This window comes from Cardiocondyla obscurior, linkage group LG01 (genome assembly GCF_019399895.1).
Source record: "Cardiocondyla obscurior isolate alpha-2009 linkage group LG01, Cobs3.1, whole genome shotgun sequence".
Lineage (NCBI taxonomy): Eukaryota > Metazoa > Arthropoda > Insecta > Hymenoptera > Formicidae > Cardiocondyla > Cardiocondyla obscurior.
This window is the reverse complement of record NC_091864.1, coordinates 5,442,654-5,470,089: the sequence shown is the minus strand read 5'-3', so window position 1 is coordinate 5,470,089 and position 27,436 is coordinate 5,442,654. Positions and strand designations below refer to the sequence as shown.

The window sequence follows — 27,436 nt, the reverse complement described above, 5'->3', positions numbered from 1 at the left end:
TGGAAGGACGTCGAAAGATCTACACGTTTTTGGCGGACGAAGACGCAACTCCGGGCGAAAATTACCTTCCCCCATTCAAGCTCTCTATACGGAGAGCACCTAACATTACTTCTCCGTCTTTTCAAGTAAGTTGTATCCCCATTTATTCCGTGAATTATATGCCCTTGTTCGGGGGCCGTTCGTCTAATCTAACCTTAGAATATTTGATTCAAGTCTACGTCGATCGTGAGGTATATCGAGACTGCAAGGTGAGATATGCGAACAAAGATCGGAGATGGTCGAGAGTGGTCGGGCGGGCTCGGCTAACAGAGACCGGCGTACGTGTCTGCCTGCACGACCATCGTTCCTAGTTCCCTCGCTGGCTGTCGAACTGGAAGCGTCTGTGGAAGGACGTCGAAAGATCTACACGTTTTTGGCGGACAAAGACGCAACTCCGGGCGAAAATTATCTTTCCCCATTCAAGCTCTCTATGCAGAGAGCACCTAACATTACTTCTCCGTCTTTTCAAGTAAGTTGTATCCCCATTTATCCCGTAAATTATATGTACTTGTTAGAGGGCCGTTCGCCTAACCTATCCGTAGAATATTCGATTCAAGTCTACGTCGATCGAGCTCCATGCGAGCTGATCGACGATTAATTCCTACGCTGCTAGCACGTTTCTGTTTCTGCCGGGCATGGAATTTTTTTCGCATGCTGCGTTGTCGCTGCGTAGCGGGCGAGCAAAGGTCGGTACACGGCGCGGCGTCGTGACTCACACAGTGTTTTAGATGTCGCTTCGTGTATAATGGAAAAATACTTTAATTTAAACGCATTTCTATTGCATATTGATATTTGATTTCTTATTAACAGTGCATATCTCTTGCTCTCGTTTCAGATAAGGAGGATCCAGAGGACTATGTGATTCGTGCTCGAACGTTCTTTCGTCGCCGATAATTAATAAACGAACCGCAGTCGGTTCGTCGGTTTTTTACGCGAGTGTCTTGTAGTATCGTGCGAAATACTGTGTTAAACTAGTTCTCGCGTAGTAAATTCACCCGGTCGCGCATTTCGCGAGTGGTCCAGTGGAAGGATGGCTCGACACATTCCATTCTGAGAGGAGGAGCAGGTCCAGGAAGGACATCATACATCGGCGGAGCAACCTTGTGGTAAATATCACTATCTCTTTACATAAAACGAATAGTTTGGTCGTTTTAAGAATTAAAGAAATTTAATTATTTAATTAATAAATTAATCAGAACGGTATATAATTTTTTTTTAATAGTTGAAATTTTTTACAGCATCTCTACAATAAAACATTTTTTTTATGTTACAGGATTGTAGCAGATATTTAACTCCGCTGCTGCGCATCGACCGGTGAGTCGCATGGTTTTTTTTAATAATTGTTCCAATGTCAGGGTTGTAGGAAATTGTACATATTGTACAATGAAACAACAATTATAATTTTAAATAAAATAATAGTATGAAAGCATAAAATAATATCGACGGAAAATAATCTGCGTAATGCGTTTAACTTGATAATTCGTTTTGTAAGTCTTTTTATTCACAAAAATATTTTGTCTCTCTCATTGGTTAGGATGTTCGCAAATTAAAATTAAAAATTTTGGATAAAGATGGGTGTTCTTTTTTTTAAGACAGGAAACGAAATTTTGTATAAGAATAAAGCTTATATGTATAGTGAGTAGCCACAATTTAAAGCCTGGCGGAATAAAGAAAATTTATGGTACAGCGCGTCTTTAAATCGATGTTCAGATAAGAAAGATTGCGGCGGTATAATTCTAGATGATTTTTCTTCGTAACGGTTTGGTCGAGACTTAATAACAACTCTGATAAATTATTCCACGGTAGTTGGGTACCGAGCTAATTACGCCATGGCAATTAGAGGGGGATGTATATTCGACCCTCGAGATCTCTTGGCTATCTCATTTCAGTCCTCCTTCAGAAAAATATTTAGAGGAAGGTAGAAGAGAAAAAGGCGTAAAAATTAACTAACATTCTTTCTCTCTCTCTCTCTCTCTCTCTCTCGCTTCCCTTATCTCATATACATATATAATATATAGTTTACTTGCAATAATCGTTAAATGTTTGATGCAACCATTAACAATATGTTACGTGTATCAGTTACCCTCTTTTCTCATGACTAACACATACAAAATTAATGAATATTTATTTAAATGTTTTACAATATTGGCATGCAACGACGCGAGACAACTTTTTTTGAAAAATAAATGTAAAAAGCATTAACAACCATAACGTCGGGTGGTGGTTTTAATAATGCAATTACTGAAACCGCCGTGCGCGTTTGATATAAATATCCCGCTTTCAAACATTTATCAGAGCTGGGTAGTGCTTTTCAAAGATTGATCTGTGTGCGAGTGTTTAAAAGGTTATTGATCCCGTGGATAAATGTTTAAAGCGCGTGCATGCCCGGGCTCCGAATTATTTCCAATCACAAAGTCGACGCGCGTGGCGTGGCCGCGATACGCATTTGTCCGTTATCGGCAGCTACTTTTAATTCAGCGGAATCCTACAATCGACAGAGAGACTTTACCTCGCGATCGAAGCTCATCCACGGGGCCGGAAAAGGATCGGCGGGAAAAAGGATAGAAAGTAAACTCGTACGCCGTTACAGGCACGGCACTTGGTGCATTTTACGGTCGCTCTTTACGTCGGCCGTGGGATACTTTATTACACCTTTATTCTCCTTTTCGCCCTCTCTCCAATACTCGACGTTCATTCTCTCTCGGTTTCCCCTCGCTTGCGCTGTCTCTGCTCCGCCGTTCGATCTTCTCTAACTCTTGATAGTATGCACATTCGCTCGACTTCGCCTAATCGCATTATGGTAATTTCGCTATCGTACCACGCATCTTCCAGACTAAGTAACACGGTATGTACGTACGTGTATATTTCCGACACCGCTTTAGCAATCATTATTGCCCGTATTAGACATTGAAAATATATCGACTCGCGTTTTAAGAGTTTTTTATTCACTTATTAATTTTTTTTTTTTTTTTCTAAAGTTTGTTATTTTGTTTTATTTTTTTTTTAACTACGGAATTATTTAGTAATGAATTGAGGTTTGTTTGAGAAATCGAACCTTTTCGAGGGAAAAGAGAGGATACGTTGATCGATAAGGAGTAATAACAAAGATTCATCCTCTCCGTGTGCTGTTCACGAGTAAAATGTGATTTTTCCACGATATTATCGCCGTAAATTCATCTTGACTGGGGCTGCTTAACCCAGATTCTCTGACGGCTATAAAATTCGCGGGCATAAAGAAAGTACATTGCTGTTCTTACATAATGGGAAGCATGTGTGACAATATTCATCTCGATGCCGCGGTATTCGGGAGTTCTCGCGCCCGCGGTAATATCGCAGCAGCTTGGCGACGTGAATAAAATTGTACACCGCCTACCGTGAATAATGCAACGACTCTCACGGTTACAATTAAAACGTAGGACGCAACGTGGAATTTATCGCGAACGCGTGAGCAATTGTAAATCAGATTATTAAATAATTGCTCACCGCGAAAAGATTTGATCGCTCGCGCGCTGCATTACGGTAAAACGTTTGAGCGCAACGTTTGCATGAATAAATAATCAAAAACAATAGCGATGTATCATAATCTCATGGCCACGCAACCGTTTTTAGCGGTCGTTGGCCTTCTGACCTCAGGAGTACGTGCACAATGCCTCTTCTTCTTTGTAAGAAAATTAATGGATGGCGCGATTTTAACCATAAACCGCGCGAAAGCTTTTCGCGAAAACTCACGTAAACGGGGGAAACAAAAATCGCCCCGCTCGCGTAACGTCCGCACGGTTATCGATTATGGTGGTGCAACGGCGATGAGCATCAATCAATATAAATTCCCAGTACCAGCGTACTTCTCCGCGCGCATCACTGGAATCCTAATATCGCGCTCGTGCATCCCTCGCGCATCTCATATCGCATTATGAAATAAGAGGAACTTGATAAAATCCACCATATCCTGTATGATATAAACGTTTATTCGCGGGTGTATTTCTTGCGGATTTATCCCGAGCCAATGCGTGAATAATGATAAACCTAACTGAATTTTCCTCGCGACTTATACGTCGGACATAAAAAAATGCATGTATTAAAAAACGTTAGAATTTGCATGAGTTTGGCGATGCGTATTGTATTGCAACGAAGCATTTTCAAAAACTCGTTGACGTCTTTATTTCGCGACAAATGCGTTGTAAGCTGTATTTTTTGGCGTTTTATCATTTTACCTCGGTAATCTATCACTTAATTCGTCGTGAAATAAATCAGCGGAATGTCTGAGAAGCTGCGAGAGGGAAGAATTTGCAAAACGGGAAGGTTGGAACGTTTGAAGCGCGAGAGATGCTCTCCCGACGAAGAGACAAAAAAAAAATATTTAAAAAAAAATCAGGGCGTCGCGGATGGACGCGCAGGAAACCACGGTGATTTTTCCTGGTCCAGATTAAAAGCGCAGTCATGCCCGAGGCAAGTCGTTGTTGCGCCGTCGGTGGATGAATGGGGGTGGTTCTGCGCGAGGGACGGAATTTCCGGTCTCGCCACGTGGCGCGCGGACTGAAGGAGCAAAGAGCGAGGCGACGGCAAGAAGACGATAATAACAAGCCGGTGAGGGAGGCGGGGAACAATAACCGTGAAAGCGCGTCGGGAACATGGCCAAAAGGCAAAAATGTCCGTCCGTTCGTTCGTCAGTGAGGAGATAGTTTTTTAGCTTCTTGCCGCTGTTGCGCCGTCCTATACTGTCGTATTGCCACGTTGGACGTGGCGCTGGTCGATGGGCAGATCTTTCCTTCTTTTTTTTTCTTTCTTTTTTTATCTTCTCCGATACTCGTTTCGAGGATCCCACTCGGGGAGGAGAAATGCTTGGAAGGCTTGAAAGCACCGGACTTACAGGTCGGCGAGCTTAGAGGGTACGGACGATCTAGATGTTATCCTCTGTGTCTGTATTCGTTCGAATGTCCGTTTAGTTCTTATTTGATTTCGATCGCTGGCCGAACTACGCGACTTACACCGTGGAGAACCGTCGCTTACCGAATAATACCGATAGTAAACACGTGCTAATGACGGTTATTGTAATCTTTACACTAGTAAACCAATTACGCGCGAAGGATTAATAATTTTACGCATATATTACAGATTATTATGTAAATGCTTAATTATTCTTGAATATCGAATATAATTTTGAAATGTACATTGATGTTGATTAATCAATCAGAGATCGCTGACCGCAATATACATCGCGAGGAATACCGACTGTATAAAATTTATTTCCATTATGTAAGTCCAGCTTTGTATTGAAAACAAATCCTCCTCGTAATAATTTAGACTGAATACACAAGACTTTTCCGATAATTGTACGAACGATAATGGAACATATGTATGCTTCGCTACCATGTTTGATTAAACGTGAATATGCTCTCACGTGACGTTATTCATATGAAACTTAATAAACGTGAACTTTATATTGTTCTGTTCTTTTTACGATATGCGAATGTACAGTTCCGCGGACGTGTGTTCGTTACTTATCATAATACCGTTATTAAAATGGACAAAATAATGCGCGACCTCACTTTTTTCAGCGTGAAGCGATCTTTTTAACGCGGTGGAAAGCGCTCGCAAAAAAAAAAATCAGTTGATGTTCAGCCAGCGATAAAGCAATACTACTGGGCGAGATAAATTTTGTAGAAAATCGCGACTAAATGTCATCGCGACGAAATTCGATTTGTGTCGTCAATACGCGATAACTCGACAAAACGTCGAGTGTGTACAAAATCGTTCTGCGAACAAAAAGTCCCCACTTACCGATGCATATGTACTGCATCATGTATATTTTTCTATCATATTACGTTTCACTAGTATACTATTAAACACAACTGTATTTTCTGTTCCGAGCGTTCCGAGATATTTACTGAAATCTCGGGTTCTTATCATGCAAAAAGGGGAAATCTCTATGATAAAACTCGGCATGCATGTTTGCGCCGTAAACTCAGTCGGTTTTCGCGAAGTCAAGCCTTAGCCAACTGTCGTCGTCGCAGAATGCTCGATTTATCTCCGCGACGCGGATCGTGTTGTAATTCTCGTTCAGTTTATTATCTATTTTCCGCCAGTGTGATAAAGTACGTATTGATGACGCAACAGCAGTAGGTGCCATTATAGAGTACCGCAAGAGATATTAATAACTTGAAATTTTAGCTGCTCTAAATCGGCTGAAAGCGTATGTAGCAATTATTAAAATTAATTTATATCTAAAGTTATTTTTATTTTAGAAAAAAAAAAAAAATTATACTGTTGCAAGGAGCTAGGAAATAGTTGAGATAATAAAACGAAACCAAGCAGTAATAATTAAAATAATCGAAAAATTAAAAGGACGTAAAACCTTATTTATTGTCTATGTATACGGTTTATACATTTTTATACTTCTATTTACAAAATATATTTTGTTCTTATGCTAACAACTGTGGGCTAGTAAAATTGCAAAAATATGGAAAAAAACAAAGTGGGAAAGAAAAGAAATAGCAGAAAATTCAGCGCTGTATATACTTCGTATTTCCATGCATGTGGCATTAGCATTTCATTTTTATATTTTACGTTACGGAATAATATTACGTCACTATTTGCGGAGATAATGAAGATTATTTTGTATAAAAAAATAGTTATCGAACCATTAATAACGCACATTTTTGTTAAGAGGATTAATTAATGTGCGCACGCCTTTGCACGCAATTTAATATGTTAATACCAAACCCGCATAATCTGATTACCCATATCATTTCTGCCGGTATGACGTTAGCGGCGGGAGAAAGAGAGACAGAGAGAGAGAGAAAAAAAAAAGGGGTGCTTTTTGAAACAAGCCCGTAGAAAATAAAAAATGCGGAATGGAAACTGGCGTCGGCAACTCACCGCGGCCGGATTTTGGTGTCCTATGCCCGGACGCGCGCGAGTTGCGATAATTCTAAAATGTGGGCCGTCGATTCATTAGCAGATATGACAAAAATCCTTTCGCGCTCCGTAATCCGGGCGTAATTTTTAATCCGGCCTACTGGCGGGATTAATCCCTACTGATGGAGTTCTATGTAATGCTCGGTGGGAGATAGCGAGGACGGGAACAGGGGGAGGGGGTGCGAGCTCGGTTTTCGAATATATGTACATTGTATATACTATGCGAGCACCCGATAACGCCACGTACCGATCTGCCTTTTATCCGTCCGATAAATGACGTCAACTTTTATCTCTTTCGCTCTTCTCTCTCTCCTCTTCTCTCTCTTTATCTGTCTTCTTATTCGCGTAATCGACGAGTCCCATCTTTCCTTTTCCCTCTTTATGCCGTGATAAAGTAACAGCAACGCACGTGTGTGCAGCAATTAATTGTCGTATCATCCTTGAGACCCCGTCGTCGACGACCATCCTTCCTGCTCGAGTTTCCCATTTCTTTGGTATTTTTTCCATCATCCATTTCCACCGGCCTGGACGATAACGAGACGCCAGGAGTAATAAATTGTTATTACGTAGTAGCGATCCGGCCGGCTCGTTAACGAACCCGCCGCGTACCGAAGAACAATACCGGACGTCGCACTCGAGTAAATTACCTGTGCCAATTGCATAAGCAACAAGTGCTCATTATGTGTTTAATGCCCCGGGGACCAACGTGATGCAATAACGTTAGGCCGCGATTGTTTGCATCGCTATTGAACAATATCTTCAGCTGTTTGCCGCGAATCTATTGGCAAAAAGATTTCACCATCGTTCGGTATGTAATTATACGTCACCGCCGTGACAAACGCGTTTTTATGATGGAAAATATTCGCACGTACTTTAAGATTACATTTGCAATCGTCGCTCATACAGGACTCGATTTTATTTTTCTAGAAACAAGACGCGAAATAACCGCGCATCAATACCCTGATTCCCACGTTAATCGCCATTCCCGTATTTTATAAATGGAGGAAAAAAAATTTCACGTTTCATCAAAGTACTTTATTTATGATGCAAAAAACAATGTAAAAATTTTTTTTTTTTTTTTTTATTTGTGGTACTGTTATCAATATTAAATATTTTGATGGATAAATTACTTCGGTTAATATTGAAACCGATGACTGCGATATTTTATGCATCAGAACACCAAATGTACACATATGGACAATCAGTATGGATTAGAAATATTAATACTGCTTACAGGTATATTAACACAATATCGTGCGGCCTACAGTGGCATTTAAATACAGTAGGTGCATTAATCACGGCGATTTTTGCTCGCCGTGTGTCGCGGCGCGAGAGATACAGACGTGAATAAGCAGATCGTGTTAAAGAGTAAAAAGAGAGACGGCATAATTGCGGATCGGAAGGGATAATTGCGTTTCGCTTTGCGGTACGTTATAATATATTGAAATACATGTACATTCGTAGTCCTGAGGTGGCAGGAGTGCGTCGGGACGTGCGGCGCCGACTTTCCACCGTCGAGGAAGCAAGAAACGCCGACCGCCCGAACTACTTCTCCGCTCCTGGGAATTATTCACTTTCCTCTCGCTGCTCGTGAATATTTTTCATAAATATTCCGTAACTTCCGCGACCGCGCGAAACTCCGCGTGCGATTCTATTTCGCGTTCACTCACCCGTTAGATTTTGACCCCGGCCAAACGATAATCGATTGATAATTTACCCGGCGCGAATCGTCGCGTCATCAACTTTAATATCCCGATTATAAAGATCAACATTTCTACGCCGCTGTCGACTGGTTCCCGAAATTCAGCTTTTAATACTATCAATTATGGCGCGCGGTTAATACCGTCTCTTTTAGAAATATTTGAACAGTTAGTTTTCGGCGCCAATTTCGAGGAAGAACCTTCTGCAAATCAACGCCGCGTTTAAAAATATTAGACTATCTCGCATGACGAGACTGCTTGAATCTAAAATAGGTACTGCAACGCATTACGTCAATGTTCTATTATCGTCCCTAATATCGATTGTCCGCGTTACCGGGATAATCTTAGACTCGCGTTTTCGCTAACATTCATTGCGACCTTATCTAACAGCAGGCACTTGCACTTTTATACATATATAAACGTAATTGATAGAAAATAATATTAAGAAAATTCTAATATCGAAAAATATTTAATAATAAAAAAAAAAAAGAAAATTACCAATATTTTATCTTCATCGTTTATTACACGACGAGAGGGGAAACGATTCTATAAAAACCTTCTTGCGAATATTTCTCTCTGAAATTACACGTTCGCGAAATTCAGGGACGATTTTCGACTCGAAGAGTTTTCCGTTTCTAAAGCAATTTGGGGATAATAAAGCACGATCTGGCGGAGTGATCGCCCGTAGGAACGAGTTCCAAGATAAATTCTTTCTCGTGCATTCAACCTGTCGCTGGCGAGATTGCGCGCGCGCCTCAGTAGTCGGCACATTTTCTATCCTGTTTACCTTTTCGCGGCAACGAGAGGATATCGTATCACGGCGCGTCGTTATCAGGGAAAAACTCTTTCCAGTGTTATACGCGAAATACCGTCCGGTTCGACGGCTCGCTTTCCATTCGGCAGCACGGATATATTCAGGATTCATCCATGAGATTAAATCACACACGGACGGTCCCTCGGCTGCCTGCTTTCTTTCGATCTCAATCTCACGATAGGTCGTTTCGCTCTCCGCACTCGCGATAGGCTATTCAATCGCTTTTATTTTCTCAATGTAAAGCCGTAAATTTTTTTTTCTTCCCATTTATTTAAATATCGCCTGCACATTTCTCTCTGACTTCTTGTCCATTACATGATTTGTTGCTCGCATATGATCTATCACGCAAACGTTACGGTTATTCAAATCTGTGCGCAGATACTTTCATGAATAACAACGGTATTTTGGAAATCGTGAAATAACGCTGTCTTATCGTGAACAGCTTGATGAACAAAAATACTTTCGGTTAAACGTATTTCTTTGATATTTTCTTTTTTTTTTCCCTCGTATGTGTTATACAGCAGTCACGAGAAGGGTTTCCGCTTGTGTATGAAATTGACACTATTGAGAGAGAAAATTGGATCCGCGGATGAATTGTGAATTCGTATAAACGGCGATGCAATCGATCGACGGCTCACAAAGTAGTGGTATGTGCGATAGAACATCTGAAGTATCTCTATGTTCAAAGCGGAGAAGTTCTATAACGCGTGGAAAATTCATAGACTGACACATGAAGTAGAAAGAAGACTGCAAAGTCGTGGATGGAGCTTTACTTTCATAGAACAAAAAAAAAAAAATGTTAGCAAGTATATTACGAACGCGCGCATACAAATATAATGTTCAAAAAATATTACCTAATTTACATATAAATTATGTATAAATTGATTGCTAAAAGCAAAAGCATATTTATTCGTTTTTTGACTCGCGATTAAAAGTATAATGTTTTTTTGGAAAAAAAACAAATATTGCACGTATAACTGTATAATTTATAAATATTATAAATAACGAAAGCAAACAACTCAAGTGTAAATAATAGCAGAGTGGAAGTAAAGTTTCATATACATGCATATCAATTTCGTAATTAAAGTAAATAAATTATCAAACGTTTGCAAAAAGTTTGTAATTAATTGAAAGAGGGATGTTCAAAGAGGTTTTCATATTTCGTGTGTAAAAAAAAAAAGGAAAAAGAAAAAAATATATAACATTTTCACGTGACATTTACGATCTCGAAAAAAATCCAAAAAATCAAATCGCTCTAGTTATATCAGTTACATCGGTTGTATGTATTTTGTCGCGTTTTGACGATGTCAAAAATAGGAAGCGGAAACTAGAATTCGCTTGTCTGCACGTTGAATGATACATGCGTCAAAACAATGCACTTCGCCGAATCAACTTTCGCTGCGCGAAAACTTTCAGAACAATTTCCCGACGTCCGTCGTGTTTTTCGATTCTCAGATGCATCCCGGTACACCTTCCGTTCTTCGGATGCGTCATGGTCGGGCGAAAACAAAAATCTTATTCGCAAATAAATCGTGAGACGTCGAACGATATGTCCTGCCGGACGACCACCCCTTTTCCCCCTCAATCGCCCCCTAACCGTTGTCCCGAGATATCGCGGCGAAGTTTCGGTGAGATGGACACCTTCAGGATATATCCATCGTCTCCAGAATCCCGGTGCCTTCCCGTTGTAGCTGTCGGGGAAAAGTTTTCTCGAGTCTGCGGCGAGGAAGATTTCTGTCTAGATGCCCTCTCGTAAAACGGCTTTTCGGGGTTCGAGCGTCTCGAAGAACGACTCTGCACTCTGCTCTAACGAGTTATCGTTGCGGATCGTTGTAAAAGGTGCCTTTTACTGAATTGAGCTCTTTTCGTATCCCACGTTCGCTATTTTTAACCTTCTGCTGGCACAGAAGGAGCGTTACAGTCGACACTCTATGATCTATCGTAAAAAATAATTTCAGAGATACCTTGGTAAATGTATTAAGACCGAAATAGGTATTTCTCTCTTGATTTTTGTCATACAAAGGGATTAAAAATGCTGTTCAGCATTATCTAAAACGCGGCCCTAATTTCGCATTCGTAATCTGTTTTTGTTAATACTGTTTTATTTCGCGGCGTTAAATCATCTAGCGGGGCACACATTAGAAATGATTTATTTTCAACAAATGCAGATTTCATTATGCCACTACCATAAATATGAATAATCATTACAAGAGTGGTAATGTATCAAAATTATGCAGTAACGGACGGAAGAACTTCCACGTCGTTTTCAGCATTTTTATCGCCCTATCTCTCTCTCCCGGGCTGTATGAAAATCTCTGCCCAGTTTTATTGTTATTATCACCATAAGCGCCCGCGTATTATTTGCCGACGCTTTCGGGTAGGCCACGCTCGTGATTCATTGCTCGGCGTCGCATGCGGCAATAAAAATGCTCCACGGAGCAACGTTCCTGGTTTCGCGAGCTATTTCAGCCGTGAATAAGATTCCTCAGCTAAACGGTGGTCGTGCAAAATAATGAGCGAGAATGCACAGAAAACGGTGAGGGAGGGGAGGGGTAGTGGGACCGGCGAGGGAATTTCCGCAGTTTCCAGGGAAATCCGGCAATTGGCCGATCGAAGGGTGGCGACGCGAAGGGCGGTTCGATGCAACCGGAAGGCATAAAGGTAGAGAGAGAATCGTCTTGCAGCTTGGCAGGAGTATCGACGTTAGCGAGGTCGCCTAGCCGCGACGGGATGATTCGATTTGACCTGGGCTCGCTCGAAGTTTGTGGAATCACTGACGAGATTACGGCTAGTACTCTTGGTACGGCAGCAACGACGCGGGGCTTGAACTCGGGAAGAGAGGAGGCGGAAGTTTTTTTTTTTTTATCCCAGCACGAAATGGCAAACTTAATTCTTGCTGTGACGCGATCCTACCTGTTCCCGCCATTTCTCCGGCCGCCTCTCTCGTGATATCCCCGCGGACCTACTGGCACTCGAGTAAAATATGCGTTTTAATTTGCAATTTAATTGGAAAGCCCCCATCAGACCGAACAGACAGCATTCGAGCGCTGTCCTTCCCGACCTCCCTCTTCTTCATGCCGCTTCCTCGTCTTTTCCCGCGTCCTCTCGTATATTTTTCAAGAATCCGACGAGCGTGCCGATGCGCCTCGCGGGAGTAATGGCCGTTTCTTGTAATAAATTTCCGTTATTTCGTATTATTTCTCTCCGATAACGCGTCAATTTTACAGTCTCTTTCGAGAGCTTTCCCAGATTTTGCAAGTATAATACCACAACCGTAATATATTTACGGACAAAACTAACTTTAAACGGGCTATATTAAACTAATAACGCAAAAAATGTTACGACGTAAAGTTAATATGACGTAAAAATGACGTGTTTATTCGTATTCTGTTCCGCGCTGCGTTTTGACGAACTATTTGGGAGAGTTCCCGTAAAAACGTACCGTAATTGCATATAAAATCGAAAAAAGTATACACGTGGTCACTTCATTTACAACAACAATATAACTCAATAGTACGTTAAAAAGTGTGAATATTTTTCGAATCGAGGAGAATTTTGCGATATTTTTTAACAACGAGAAAAATGACATGTTCGTTCTTGGCATGGTGGATAGACGATACATTCGGAACAAAAAAAAGAATTTTATCCTGCGAAAAGAGGTGTCTGTGCTGAGACTGCGTTTCGATCGCCGTGGACCAACGGCCCCGAGCTCGGAGCGAACGGCGCGCTAGCTTCTCGCTGCTAGTTCGAATTCAAGGTACGATCTGACAGTCGGGCAGTTTTCCGCTACATCACGCGCACCGCGATTTCCGCGCGTGACGCGATTTCACACCCTTCGCGTCGCTGACAAGTTTTACTTCATACTTGGCCAGTCACCCTTCCCACGGTTAGAACGGACTCCCGTCAGTGTATCGCGCGCTGGCACCGACCGACCGCCGGACATGCACGTAATGGCCTATCGCGACAGCGGATTGGCAGTTTGGCAACAGTTTTCCGCGAAAGTTTCTCTGTGGGACAAAATGATATCAAAGAAGGCGGACGTACTTGGCGAATATTTAATCGGTTCCTCGGCGAAATGCGCGTTCTCGGTAAATTGGTAAATTCGCCCTGTATACAAAACGCAGGCACTGCCGATTTAATTAATTAATTAAGTTGAGTCGATATAATTATAAAATTTCCGTCGCTTCCTTTAATCGGCTACGATTTCTGACGCGATACGATATTTATAACATTTTCCCGATATGCATGCGCACATTTTTGTAAACGATAATTGCATAACCTCCCGAAAAAGTGCGGCCAAGTTCGCATAAGTCTTTATTAAAATGCACGCTTTACATTTGAATATTTTACACGCCGGTTCCGCTTACACGTGCGTCAAAGTTTAAACAAAGTTTCGTATTAAACTGCCCGGACTTATTACATCTGCAGTTTATTATTCCCGCATGAGACTCGTGGTAAATGCACGGTCGTAATATACATGGAACGAACGCAGGTATAACTTCTAACCGCGCTCGACACACCTGACATAACCGTAACGTGGTTTAATTGTACTGCCACCTGTTAAGACCAGTTAGGAATGCAATAACTATAGGCTGACCATTAACTACCATACTGGTGCCACTCCATTTGTTTCGCTGCCACCGCGAAAAGTAAAAGATCACACAATAAGAGACAGGCGCGATAAAACCGGTGCCAGATATCGCGTCGGAAATGGGGTTTGCATTACAAGGGAAATTATTTTGACGTTTGATGTTCGTGAAATATCCGCGCAAATAAAATAACGAACCCGTTTCAATGGTGGACCCGTATTCCGTCTCTATTTTTTGATATGTTGCCAAAAAAAAAAAAAAGTAAAAAATAAAAAAAGAGGTGGGGAATAAAACAAAATACCGGAGCTGCGCGCGCGGATCGAGTTAGAAGCTGCGGCGGAAATGTAGGTGGATGCGCAATAAAAACATTCCTGCGTTTGATCTATTGCAAATATTTTTTTGCGATACGAAGGAGGGGGGGAAAAAAAGGAGGTAGGAGAGAAAACGTGGCTCCTTGATCTCCGAAATTGTTATTGCGCGGGTCGCGCTTCCACGCCCGCTCGCGCCGCTGTTTTATTTGCGTCGACGAGAGAAAGAATCCATTACTCGATTGAGGATTTAAAGCGGAGGCATGCCAGACGGGAAACAACATTTATGACGGCGAAATCTAAATAAGAGTAAAAGCGTGCGTGGAACGGAGATAGTAACGGCGAGCGGGAAGGGGGGAAGGGAAAGAATTTTTCCACGTTCGGTGTTTACAGCGACGCACAAAAGAACCCGGGAATGCGAGTGACATCAAATATATATCTCGTGCCCGCATGGGATCGGAAAAGTATTCCGAGTGTGTCACTTCGACTGACAGCGGGTGCAGTTATACGACGTAGATAAGCGCGGCAAATCTGCCGTAAAACACGTTCGATAAATGTATAATTCTTGATAATTCGGAGACTTACGTTCGGTGGCTTTTCCCAAGCATCCGTGGCTTTAATGCGCCGACCTCTCATCCACGTGGCTGCGACAAGCGACGCGTATAAACGAGAATTAAACGAGTTTTCCAGTAATTACCTGCATTTCGCTATTATGCACGAATATTCGAATAAATATCCCGATGTAGCGGAAGCTTTTTGCGTTTAAAAGTTAAAACCTGTGTTTCAAATAACAGAAATATTTTTGCAAACAAATATGCACTGAAATAAGAAATAACAGAAATCCCTTTCAGCGTAACTTTAAAAGGTAAACACGCGTCCACTTTTTTTTTTTTTTTTTCAAGCGTTGCAGAGACGCTTTGCGGAGCAATAATGACGACAAGGATGATTTCTGAGCGCGAAGTGCGACCGCAGGTGCGTCCGCAACGTTACACGAGCCTCTTTTTAGCGAATAAATAAGGCACATAGAGCTAGCTGACGATTTATTCTAATTGCCGGTGACCATAATTATTATCGCGGCTTAAGGATGTCGCCTCTCCTTTTCGGTCGACTGCTCCCGACCGGGTTGGTTTTATTTTCTCTCTCTCGCGGAATCGCCGTCCCTTGGTACTTGGCCGCGCTCGATGGCCGGGGCGGCGGCGCGGCCATTCCGCTCGGCGAGGCGCGGAAAAGCGGCCGCATTGTTACGGCACTGTCATCCGCAAGCGCTAATGCGACTGGAAAATGTTAAAGGCCGAATGTAACCGCCGAGATAAAACCGCGAGCTCGTTATTTATTCACGGCGACCCCGCGCGCTGGCGGTTGCAGCCGTTGGCGCGTTGCGCTCTTGCCATCCTCTCTCTTTCTCACACTTGTCATATTGTAACTCTCGTTCCACCACGCTCTCTGCGTCCCTTCCTCGCGCGAATTATGCACGGCGGCCGGAAACGCGAACGTAAACCTACGTCGGTCAAACCGGGTCCCCGTCGATCGACATTTTCGAAAATGGTGAAAGCTCCGCCGTCCTCTCGTGAAGTCGAATTGGTATAAATATTTGTAAGAATGCACGATTACGGAATTTATCCCCTTAGAATAAAATAAAACGCAAATGATTTACTTGCGGATGCCGAGAATGCTCGATCGTGCGATAGTTACTGAAAATCGCGCAATCAATTTGCAAGCATTAACTTTTGTAAGACTGGCCGACGGAGCGTGAACTTTAATTAAAGTTTACACTTTCTTCGTGTATAAAACTCAGCGTGTGTGTGCCGCGTTAATTTGTCGGGGAAGTATCGCGGCGTCTTTTCGTAGAAGTTCAAATATTTCGCAGATTACCCTCCGCGCACTTTTTTTTTTCTAACTTTATTTGTACGAGGGGCGTGAAAAATGTTTTTAATCTCGCCGGGTGCTATCATACTTGCTAATTTTTAATTTTGCTCTAAGAAAAATCTAGGGGAGGGTCGAGCATGTGTACACCAACACGAAGCCACTCGAGGTACCCTTTTTTAGCCTACAGTCCACTTAAACGTCCAATTAAAAACGCGTGGCGTTAGCGAGTGACGCTGAATCGAGACCGATCGGTACAAAAGGAATACGGTTCAAATAAGGGCACCTTAGCACTCACGTTACACTTCCGAAATTCTTTTTTCGCCAGCCATGAATCACTTTCGCAACTAGAAGCTATCGATTTTGCAGTAATTAACGTTTGATTGGTCTCGGACACGCGTATTTTTGCGTAAATTAAATTCGCAACTGTTATCGATCTAATATTTTTCACGAGCGTTTATTGGGGGGAAAAAAAAGGTTTGAATATTTCAAATATCTTTTACACAAGTTAGTTGCGAATTAATAATTCTTGCACAGTTCTATCGCGAAAGTAAAATTAACTATATTATGTTGCACATTGTTGTGAAACAATTTTCGATAAGGAAATTTCGAAATTAATTACTTTTGCGGTAATTGATAGCAAAATAATTTTATACCGACGTTGTACGTGTAATCACATCAGACTGAAATAATTATATGACACAGATTGATATTATTATGCAAGCTAAGTATGCCGATGACTGCGTCGCACGTACATGTGAAACTTCATCTAACACAATCGAGTTTGACGTCATCTGCCAGCCGCCTCGAGACAATGCGCATCACTTTATATCAAGAGAGTGTCAGCGAATTTCGAGGTGGATGAATCTGCAACGGCATTGCGAAACGGTTTATTGTCGTCATTATTATCAGCGACGTTCTGCTTGTGACGGGGATTTGCGACTGGCATATCACATATCGAATAATTAAATTCTACTTCTCATACTTGAGTAATTACCTTGAACTTCGCAATTAATACACGCTCAAAGCTGTCAAAATCGAAGATTATTCTATTAATTTTATTACGTTAATATTAATTCTCGATAAAATATTAATTTAACATTCTTATCTTATATTTTGTGGATAATAAAAATTCGTAAATATAAAAAAGTAATGCTAGTTAAATTAGGCAATCAGTGGATAACGAAAGTTAATAAGCGGCGTGAGCGCGGTTCAGAAATTTATACGCATTTAAATAACAGCTGTGCACGAGAAGACCCGTTCATGGGATCGTTCGCAATAATTCCATTTACACCTGCATACAAATTTCAGCGAACGCGTAGTTAAAACTGCCCGTCCCTGTGGCATAATCTTGGCGCGTAAAGTGAAATTTACACAAACACGTCTTGCACTTCACGCGAGTAATGCGTATCAAAACTTCGTGAGATGAAAAGTTTGAAGAGGTATTAAGGACGCCACAGCATAACGCTGCGTTTCAAACTATTTATCAGTTTGCATCACCGACACATCGCGTAATTAGTGTTACAAGATTAATATCGTAAGAATTTTGATCGCAAAACGTGCATTAATTAAATACGCTTGAAACGACACAATTAGCTATATCGTTAAAATACGACGAAATTCTGATTGGCGATTTAAATGTTGCGTTAGCAGACAACACCGTGTCAAATTATTTAAGATTTTAATATCCGTAATCGACAGGTAACGAGTATTATCTCCGCGCAGAGAGCTTCTCCTCGTCCCATCGATGTCACTCTCCGAGCGCGTTTATTTCCGGAAGCATTTTAATCGCGGTGGTTCGTTCGTTCCTTCGTATGATGTATGAAAACGACGACGATACATGACGTCCATATTTCGGCGGACTCGCGCTGCGCGATATGACACGAGATAAAAAAAAAAATTGAGAGAGATAGAAATAGAGAGAGAGAAAGAGAGAGAGAAAAGAGCGTCTCGTGTATTCGGTCTACCTCGCGGCCGGCTTGTATTCAAAAGCGAAACTAGCTCGAAAGCCCCGACGGCCATTAGACGGATCTCGGTGGAGGCCAAAACCGCGATTGCGTCTACCTCTAAAACTATCCGTAAACTAATCCTCTTCAAAGAAGGCGGGTCTGATAGCGGCAAAACTGCATCAGTCGCCGTCGCCGCTGAAAGCGGCTTCCCTTTAATTTTATGTCACCGTGCGAGACCGCGTGTTCAATTTACCGCCCGCCAAAAACTTTTTTCCGCCGTCACACCGCACTCCACGGTCGCGCATTACTTTCATTTACCTTCCCTCATCCGCGCTCTTCTATTTCCCCCGCTTTCCGCCCCTCGCCACCCCGGGTCACCGGCTCCATAATCATCTGCCGCCTCTTCCGAGCGAGTACGCCGCGGGATTAATTCAGCCCCGTTTTATTGCGCGACCCCTCCAACATTTACACCCGCGGAAAGGTCACCGGAATTTGTCCGCTCTTGTCCGCCTGCCTCGTTCTCGCGCACAATGCACCGCATATTCGGGCACTGTAATCGTCCACCGGTGACCCATTCGAATTCTACATTCTTAAGTAAGGCGTTTTCCCGCGAATGGAAATCGTATCTCTTTGGATCGCGAGCCGCGGGCACAGAAATCGCGGACGATATACATATGTATTTTTAGAGGAAATCCGAAAGTGCCCACACGTTGAAATTTTAACCCGGCTTTCAATTACGGCGATGAACGAGAAAGAGCGCTTTACTATTTTGCGATATGAGATTTCGATTAGGTTCTTCAATGAGTCAGAAATTTTATCGATAACACCGATAATTGATTGTGTTGGAGAGACAATGCGACAAATCACGTGGCAGTAATACTATACATAATATCGTAAATACTATACATAATATCGGATAATCCTATTTAAAAAAATTAATTTTAATATTCTCTGACAGGTATTTTATACTGGAAATGGCTTTCGATTTTCTATTTACCGTAGGGAAATAGTTAATAAAAATTTTATGCTCGCTTTCGCATGCAGGAAAGGGAAGGGACAATTAATCAAATCAAGATATTAGCTTGTTAAAACGTTCAACGCGCATATGCTTGTATCCTGGTGAATAATGCAGCCAGGTAATATCGGGTACCGGATCGCGGGACATATATCGCGCGGGTTTATGCATATCTTTTGAGAAACGAGTTCCTGTTGAGGGCGCGCACGTTACGCCTGTCCAATTGCCGCGGGACATTTTTTACCGGCCCGGGGGAAAGGTGGGAGGAGGGGGTCGCTCATCCCTTCGAAGCAGGGCGGGTAGGAAGGAACAGGGACGTCGGCGAAGTCCCCGAAGCGGTAGCCGAGAAAATTGGATCGCGGTACCCGGTCGACGGACCCCCTCTCGCCAAAACGATTGCAGCCGGCGAGAGCCATTGCTGGTTTTATTCCAACATTTTGCCGCGTTATTTTATTTAACGCCGCGTCCGACTCTCTTCTCCGCGATTGAATTATTCAAATTCCGTTCTCCGTTCTTTCCGAGTTGCCCGGCTTCCCGTCGCAGATCCGCGCGCCTCGCCCTCCGTCCGCCGTGCCACGTCTATCCGGAGATTTTCACCCCCTGGCGATTTCCCACCGCGTTTTCCGCCTCGCCGCCGCTGTCTATACCGATGGCACATGGCTAGTAAAAGGCCCAGTAATAGCGCCGGTGCTCGCCGCGGTTTCGACAAATGCCGCTCATGCGACTCGGCAACATCCGAACGTTACTCTCCCCGTTTGGAATGGGTGCATTTGAGCGAAAACCGTTGTTGCTGCCGTATGCACTGCGTAAAACCGTCGATAAACTTTTGCCAGTTTACATTGTTGTTGTCGGGCGTGTGTAACGGCGCACGATATCGCATTGAGATTAGTTGTAAGTTTATGGCTCCCGATAATACACGCGTTATCTCGCGTGAATTTTATATAGATATTTACGTAACGCGTTTCTAAAATTTCTGACTGCCCCATATACCCTTCTTTATTTCTGTTACTCTCAAATTCAATTATTTAGGTGCACACGGTTTACGAATAAAAATACGTGTATAAATTATACACAAAAAAATATATATATATATAAAATTTTTTTTTAAATACAGGTTTGTAATAATTTGATCACGTTTGTCGCAAACTTGAAATAGATTTTTTAATTTGTCGAACGGCATGTTTAATCATTTAGTTCGTAATCACGTTAACAGATGTATCTCGTTAAGATAAAATTGACATAAACATCTTATTTTTTTTTATTTTTGTTACGTTTTGCGGGAACGACTTTTTTTTCTGGCATTACTTTACAGTTTTATATCTCTTATTTAAAATCTCTTACTTTGCGCGTTGCAAGAAATATTAATTTATCTCGTGGAAGCGCTATATCTGAAATTCGTTCATCGAGCCCTTCGGAAGTGGTGAAAGCTGTATATTACGACTCTACTCTTTCCGGTGGTTCCCGCTTTTACGACGACACTCCGGTGAAATGTATCGATATTTGTCATGGCCGTGAAAACAGAAAAGGGTGGGGAAAAAAAAAAGAATTTCAACCACACACAACGTCGATAAACCACGGCACTGCGTACCAATCGCTAACACCATGCACTCGCCGTTAAAACCGGACGAACGGATAACATTTCGTTGCACCCTGTTATCTCGCATCCCTTTCGCGGAGGGAGCAGTGAAAAGTTGAGAGAGGGCAGCGGGGGAGGAAGAGCGCTCGCGCGCGCGCAACTCCGCCATCGTAAAAAATCGTATATTTCCCTTGGAAAACGAACCGTTAGTCATAACGAACCGTCCCGTGGAAGCTTCCCTGTGCGCGAATCCGTCTCTGTGTAAATGTTGATTTGTTCATGCATGCATGCAACGTTATACGAAAGAACGATGCATAAAGGTGCCAGAGAGTGGTCTTCTCTCTTCTTTCCCCTTTTACTCCAACCCCTTTTTTCTCTACTTCCTTGCTCCCTCGGCCGCTCGCTCGCACGCGCGGCATATAATACAGATGCAACTTTCGCACGCGTTCCGGCCGCATGCACTAAATGCGCAATATATGCGCCGAGAGAGGCAGCGAGCGCACCTGCGTCCCGCACTTGCTCACGCACGTGCATTATTTTCGGCCGGCTGATACGTCGGGAAAAGCCGCGCGCGCTTTTATCCGCCCGTTCTACGTGCATAGTACAGCGCCGTCATGAAAATTAGGTGTCGCAATTGCGACTCGCGTATAGCTCGCTCGTTAAGCGTTACGCGATACGTCAATTTTTTGTAATTCACCCGTGTTTAATAGTAGATCGACGGTAATTTCAACGAACGCGGTGAAGTGAAGCGGGACGAGAGGAGAATCAAAATTGAAAATTTTTTCGTTTACCGGAGATCGATATCCAATTACGTTAACTGGAGCACAATCCGTCCAGCTGGATGCATGATTAGATCGCTTTCTGCAGCTTCGATCATGGTACATATAGGTGCAGCGATATCGTGTATCATGCATATACAACAGAGAGATATACCGCGTCCCGATAACATGCATTCTCCAATGCGATTACCGGTGTCAAAAAAGGAAAAAAAAAAAAAAAAGGAAAAAAAAAAAAAAAACGAATATTTTATTAACGCAACCCCTTTGTATCTTTCGAGGTAAATATTTCGACGGTGTAATGTACGCGACGATCGCGCAACTCCACTGAAAATCGTTGCAATTTAAACACTGGTCAAACGCGCCGTGATATTGATATTAAGTCAATCGAGTGTTAATAAAATCGATCCCGTAAAAAAATCCACGACGAAACCTTCCGGTTCTCACCTCACGACGATCTTGCAAAGATCAACCAACCGTACGGAACGTTTACCCCGCGGATGATGCGTTGCGCGCCTTGTTTCGCGGAGTTGGCCGGGCAAACAATGACGACGCGGGGGATTTGCGATTCAAATGCGACCGGGATGAGGGGGCACGAGACGGAAGAAGATTTCTGTCACTCCGGAAGCCACTCACGGGCCGTACCACAACGGGCGAAAGAGCCGGTGGAACTCACTTGCCATTCTCAGTGCTGACGGCTGCACAACAGGGTTCTCTCTCTCTATCTCTATCTCTCTCTCTTTCTCTTTCTCTCACTCTCTCGGTACCCTTTCTCCGCGCCGCCACCGTTCCTCGGCTTTCTCTCTTTCGTTAACCCCGTCACCCCTCGCTCTCCATCCCCCTCTGGTCGACTGTCATGGGTTCTGCGGTGCACCGACGTCGCGATCCGGCTACGCGCCCGTGAAACGCGCGCTCACGACGTCGCGTCTCACCTACGTCAGCGCATACGTCAGCGAGTCGTATTTGCGTTATGTGTTACGCCACGGTTGCGGCACCCCGATCCCGATGTCGGCATCGTCGGATGTTCTCTCGCACTCCCCCTCGCTCAACTGTCCTCCCGCTCTGTGGCCCGGTCCGGCTTTGATTCCGGGCGGACAATGCAACCGGCGGTGGCACAGAAATGTCTGAAGCTGTGACAACTAATGTACGACAACGCTCTGTCACCGCGGGACGAGTCTGCGGGCTCGAGTTAACGTAGCATAATTGTCGCGGGCGAACGTCGGTCGGCTACAAAGTGTACTCTTCGAGAAGCAAGGACATAGATCTCGCGAGATAAATGCAGCCGAAGAAAACTTGGAGTTTACCACGCGTTACTTACGACGCGTTTTAATCTTCGCGACCGCTTATACGAATCTAAACGCGAATTAAAAAATTTCCCGAGTATCTTTGAAGCTTTGAACGGGTACCTTCTGCCATTTCGCGAAGAAACGAAGTAATAAACGGTTGGTGAATGAACGTCGCATTTCCGACTGACCTCGTTGTATTTTTAATGACAGTATAAGGAAATCTGTACTTTTTTAAAGTCGATTATAACGTTGGTTCTACGTAACGACGCCATTTACCGACGTTAATGCGCGGAAACACGCGAGAGGAATACTTTTTGACGAGAAATTTGTTCTCGAATAGCGTCGCGTATTACCGTGCTGTGTAAGAAATAAACTATCTTTGACTTTGCTGCTGACGTTAACTGCGTTACTGATACGATAATGCACATGAAATTGCACTTTGCGCAACACTTACAAACACAAACATTAATAAACGTTATTTAAATACGTATATTGTATAAATTATCTCAATTAAATTGGTTGCAAATTTTAGATGCAGTTGAAAATCAAATTATTAATTATTATCATTTCAATTTTGCTTCATTTACAAAGCGAAATATTAATTAAACGATCAGGAGGTCTGAACATGCAAATACTGACAAGCAATGTGAAGTGCAGTCGGAGGTAACACAGAATCTACATTATCTCTAAAAGCAAGATACCCAAATCTCCTCTCCGAATCTAATGTTTAAACCTGAACACACGTTTGTGCTATAAACTGCACGCGAGAAAAGTTAGACGCAAAATTATTTATTAATTTAATTAAAAGCGGAGTAAAAGAAAAAAACAACTCACGAAAAACATAAATTTTGTTAATTCTAACTCTTCGTTAAATTTCTGTCGCACACGACGGGGGAGAACGATTTCGAAATATTAAAGCGACGCGCGGGGCCAAAAAGTTAGGAAGCATCGGATTTGAATCAAGAGTACAATTGTATTCACAAGCGTTATTTAACGGTGCGCGAACGGTAAAGTCTCTCAAGCTGCATCACGCTGCCGTTTAATATTAATGAAAATTATTTGCATAAATTTAACGACACTCGGACCGATGTACTGCGCGCCGCGTCGGGCTCATAATCCTGTTGGTTTTTGTCCGGAATGAAACATCCTCCACGGACTAACCGCCGTGTACCGTGATAATGGTGGCCCCGAACGGACCCTCGCCGTAATAATAATTAAACGAAAGTTAAATGAGAAATCACAGATTTTCCGGACACATAACGTATGCCTGACGATAACGGAAAGTTGTCGAGTGGTGTCGGGACATAGAATGACCGCGAAACTAGTTTCGAACCTGTCACGCGGTTCGCTTGCGAGTCAATTTCTGCACGCTTCTTTTCATCACGTGAAAATTACGCAAAATTAATATATATACACACACAATACGCGTTTTTTAAGCAAATTTATTTCTCCGGAATTTCGCTGATAATATTTATAAATCATTTAATTGACAAGATGACTTTTTGTGTGTGTGGAAAAACTAGTTGAATATTGAGTGAAATATATTCTCTGGCAATTTAATTTTTCAGAAAATTCCAATCCGATCTCGATTAAAATGCTGATTTTGACTATCTTTCTTATCTTGTCGCGTGGATCTATTATGCTTGCCGCCCTAACGAGTCGATGGTGAATAGGTAAAATGACTATTAAGCTGTTTGTTTTAATGAAACTCGTACAGAGGTTTAATTCAAAGAACGTACGAACCGTCTAACACTTTTTCTCGACTGCTAATTTAAAAAAAAGGGGCGAAAGTAATGAAGCGTCGTGGGACCATTTTGCGTTATTAATGGCCACTTCGTCACGTCGGTAATTTTCCCTCCGCCTACAGGCACCCTCTCCTTTTTCTCGTGACCAGGTACCACTCTACATATTGCAAGAGTTTCATTAAATCGCGCGACTAACTGCTGCGTGACCGAGTTTTTAAATTCATCCCGCTCACTGGGCAGAGGTGCAGACAGTAATTTACGTAAATGATATTTGAAAATAATTGGATTATTTTTTGCCGATAACGAAGATTTACGTTTGCATCATTTTGATTCTGACGCACGTCGACCTTTCTCACTCATTTATCGGAAGAATTTTTGCTGAAATTACAACACAATTTCCATACAAATGTTGCAAAGCCTTACGTGCCATGTGAGCTTAGAAATTGTGAAACGCCACATATACCATTTCCACATGCGACGCGAAATCGCCTCGACAAACGTTTATTCCCGAATGAAAATTTTTGCAATTTTTATTCCGCAAAGAATATATGCGTTATGCAAAAAGATTCTGCCGGCTAAGTGTGACCCCCGCGGGTTTTCCTCCACCAGAGCTCAGCAGAGCTCTTGTTATTTGTCGTTAGCGCTTGTTTGTTCGTCGCTCGAAAACCATTCGCTCGCTGCTGCAACTGTGCGATCTCTAGTCGCAAAAAAAAAAGAAAAAAATAAAATGGGGGGGAAAAAACGATGTCACGTCCCATTCGCAATTTTCCTCTCCGAGCGCATTGGCCGGTTACGTGCTTCGAGGCTTACGCGTACACAAGCCGATTTGAGTCGTGTGACATGCGAGCGTGTAGCGCAGAAACTAAGCGAGGCTTTACACAGGATGAATGGCTCTATCAATCTATATCTCGTTTTGATAATTGCGGATAAAAACTCCGGTCGGGTCGCTTTTATTGAATTAACGCCGCCGCTTTACTTCCAATTCAGATCTTAATTAATAAGAACGTAACGAGAATTATTGATTGATGAAATACTTCTACGACTTCAGATCACAGCGCTTTCCTGCAACGGCGGTCGTTATTACATCAAAAATATTCATTTATATTTATTTTTATTGTCTTTTGCCATTCCGCCCATGTGTGCAATACTAAACCGGACAAACAAGCGATGCCAACATGACGAAATATTATTATTGCAATCAATTTAATTAAATACAAACATGCCCGAATTTGTTTATCGATCGAACAATTCTTTAATTAGCATTCACCACAATGAAATTCATGATAAAGTTAATGGTAAAATTTAACCAGCTGAGTTTTATCGACGTAACGAAATCATACGAGTTTGTAAATGATGATGCATCAATTTTTTATTATTAGTATTATTATTATTTTTTTTTTTTTTTTGTTATATGTGCACGTCAAATTGTATCAAACGCGATTACTAGTACGTAATTTACCAATACTCACATTAGGTTTGGCATCGGCAAACGCCACGGGCAAACCCAAAATTTCACCATGGAAATTGCGCGGCGGTTCGTTCGATCGCGAACTCGATGAGATCGTTTTAAAATGCGTAATTCGCGGCATGGCAATGTTTGACGGGACGGGCCACTCGACTCGATTACATTTAAAATACCTAATTCAATTACTCGCGAGGTGGGCGAGGTCGCGAGCAGAAGCAGGAAACATTCAAATTCATTCATTGCAAAATTTACTCGAGTTTGCGCCGCAACCAACTTTGAACGAAGACATAAAATTTTTATGCCAGCGTAAAAAAAAAAAAATGGAAAAAGGAAAAACATGCTCGTGAAAAGTGTACAGGATATAAAACGGGTGACATCGAACGGCAGAAGTTATCGAATGTATTTCTCTCTGCAGCGCGTTAATAAAGTAAGCGTATTAATATAAAAAGATAATGAAATACATTATTAAAATTAGAGTGTATGTTACTGACGCAATCGTTTTCCAGTTTCATCGAATTACTTTATTGGCCGGATTTAATTTTGCATATTGCACGCTACCACGCAACTTTATTTCCCTTTACATGTGTTGTACACGACAGAGAGAAAAAATCGTAAAAACACTCTTTTTGCTTCCGTTTTATGCTTAACGAGCGCGACATTAAAAATAATCCCAGGTTAATAATTTGGCGCTGACGGCAATTACGGATACGATACATCATAATTCCGATGGGAAATAAAGTATGTATTCCTGTTGGCGATTCTCAGAGTAAGTCGTTAGCTATAAAAAGCTGTTAAAAAAAAATAAATAAATAGAGCAGAAGAAACGGGAAAGATCGAGAGTTGTAACGAGAGGAGCGTAGAAGTCGCCGGGGCGGAAATAAAACAACTCGTCGTGATTTTCTCCGGGCATCGTTCCGTAATTACTGCGCAATTAACTGCGCGACAATAGGGTCGCGTCGCTCACAACGACGGTGGAAATGAATTAGACGCTTTGTGCGCTGCCAAATTAGGCGGAGATAGATTGGAGTCGGCTTAGCTCGAGGTTAAAGAAAGCTCTCGTTTGAATTTTAAATTTATTAATTCAAGCCCGGATATACTAGTCTTCGAAGCCACGGGCATAATTAAAAACGAGTGTCTAATAGTTGTCATAAATTAATGTTACTTTGGACACGATATCGAGAATATTCAGCATGGTTATTATCGGGAATATTTAACATAGTTTTCAGACGTTTATTCTATAACTCCGGTCCTCTATCTAAATTATTCAATTCTAGACGTCTGATGTATGTATAATACTAATTAATAGACCTCCTCAATTTAATTGATGTCAAATACGTGCGCGCTGTGCATTATATAACTGGCGAGTGCCAACTAATGTATACGGGCTAGCGTGACT

General features: G+C 42.3%; 1 protein-coding gene across 1 annotated transcript in view; it reads left to right on the top strand.

Annotated features, from left to right (window-relative positions):
- Positions 1-415: 415 nt before the first annotated feature.
- LOC139106291 (uncharacterized) overlaps positions 416-27,436 on the top strand; it is a 76,869-nt gene continuing 49,848 nt past the window's right edge. The window contains exons 1-3 of the mRNA XM_070662928.1: positions 416-508; positions 875-1,145; positions 1,313-1,353. The gene's annotated coding sequence lies outside the window, so the exon portion shown is untranslated. The remainder of the gene's footprint in view (positions 509-874; positions 1,146-1,312; positions 1,354-27,436) is intronic.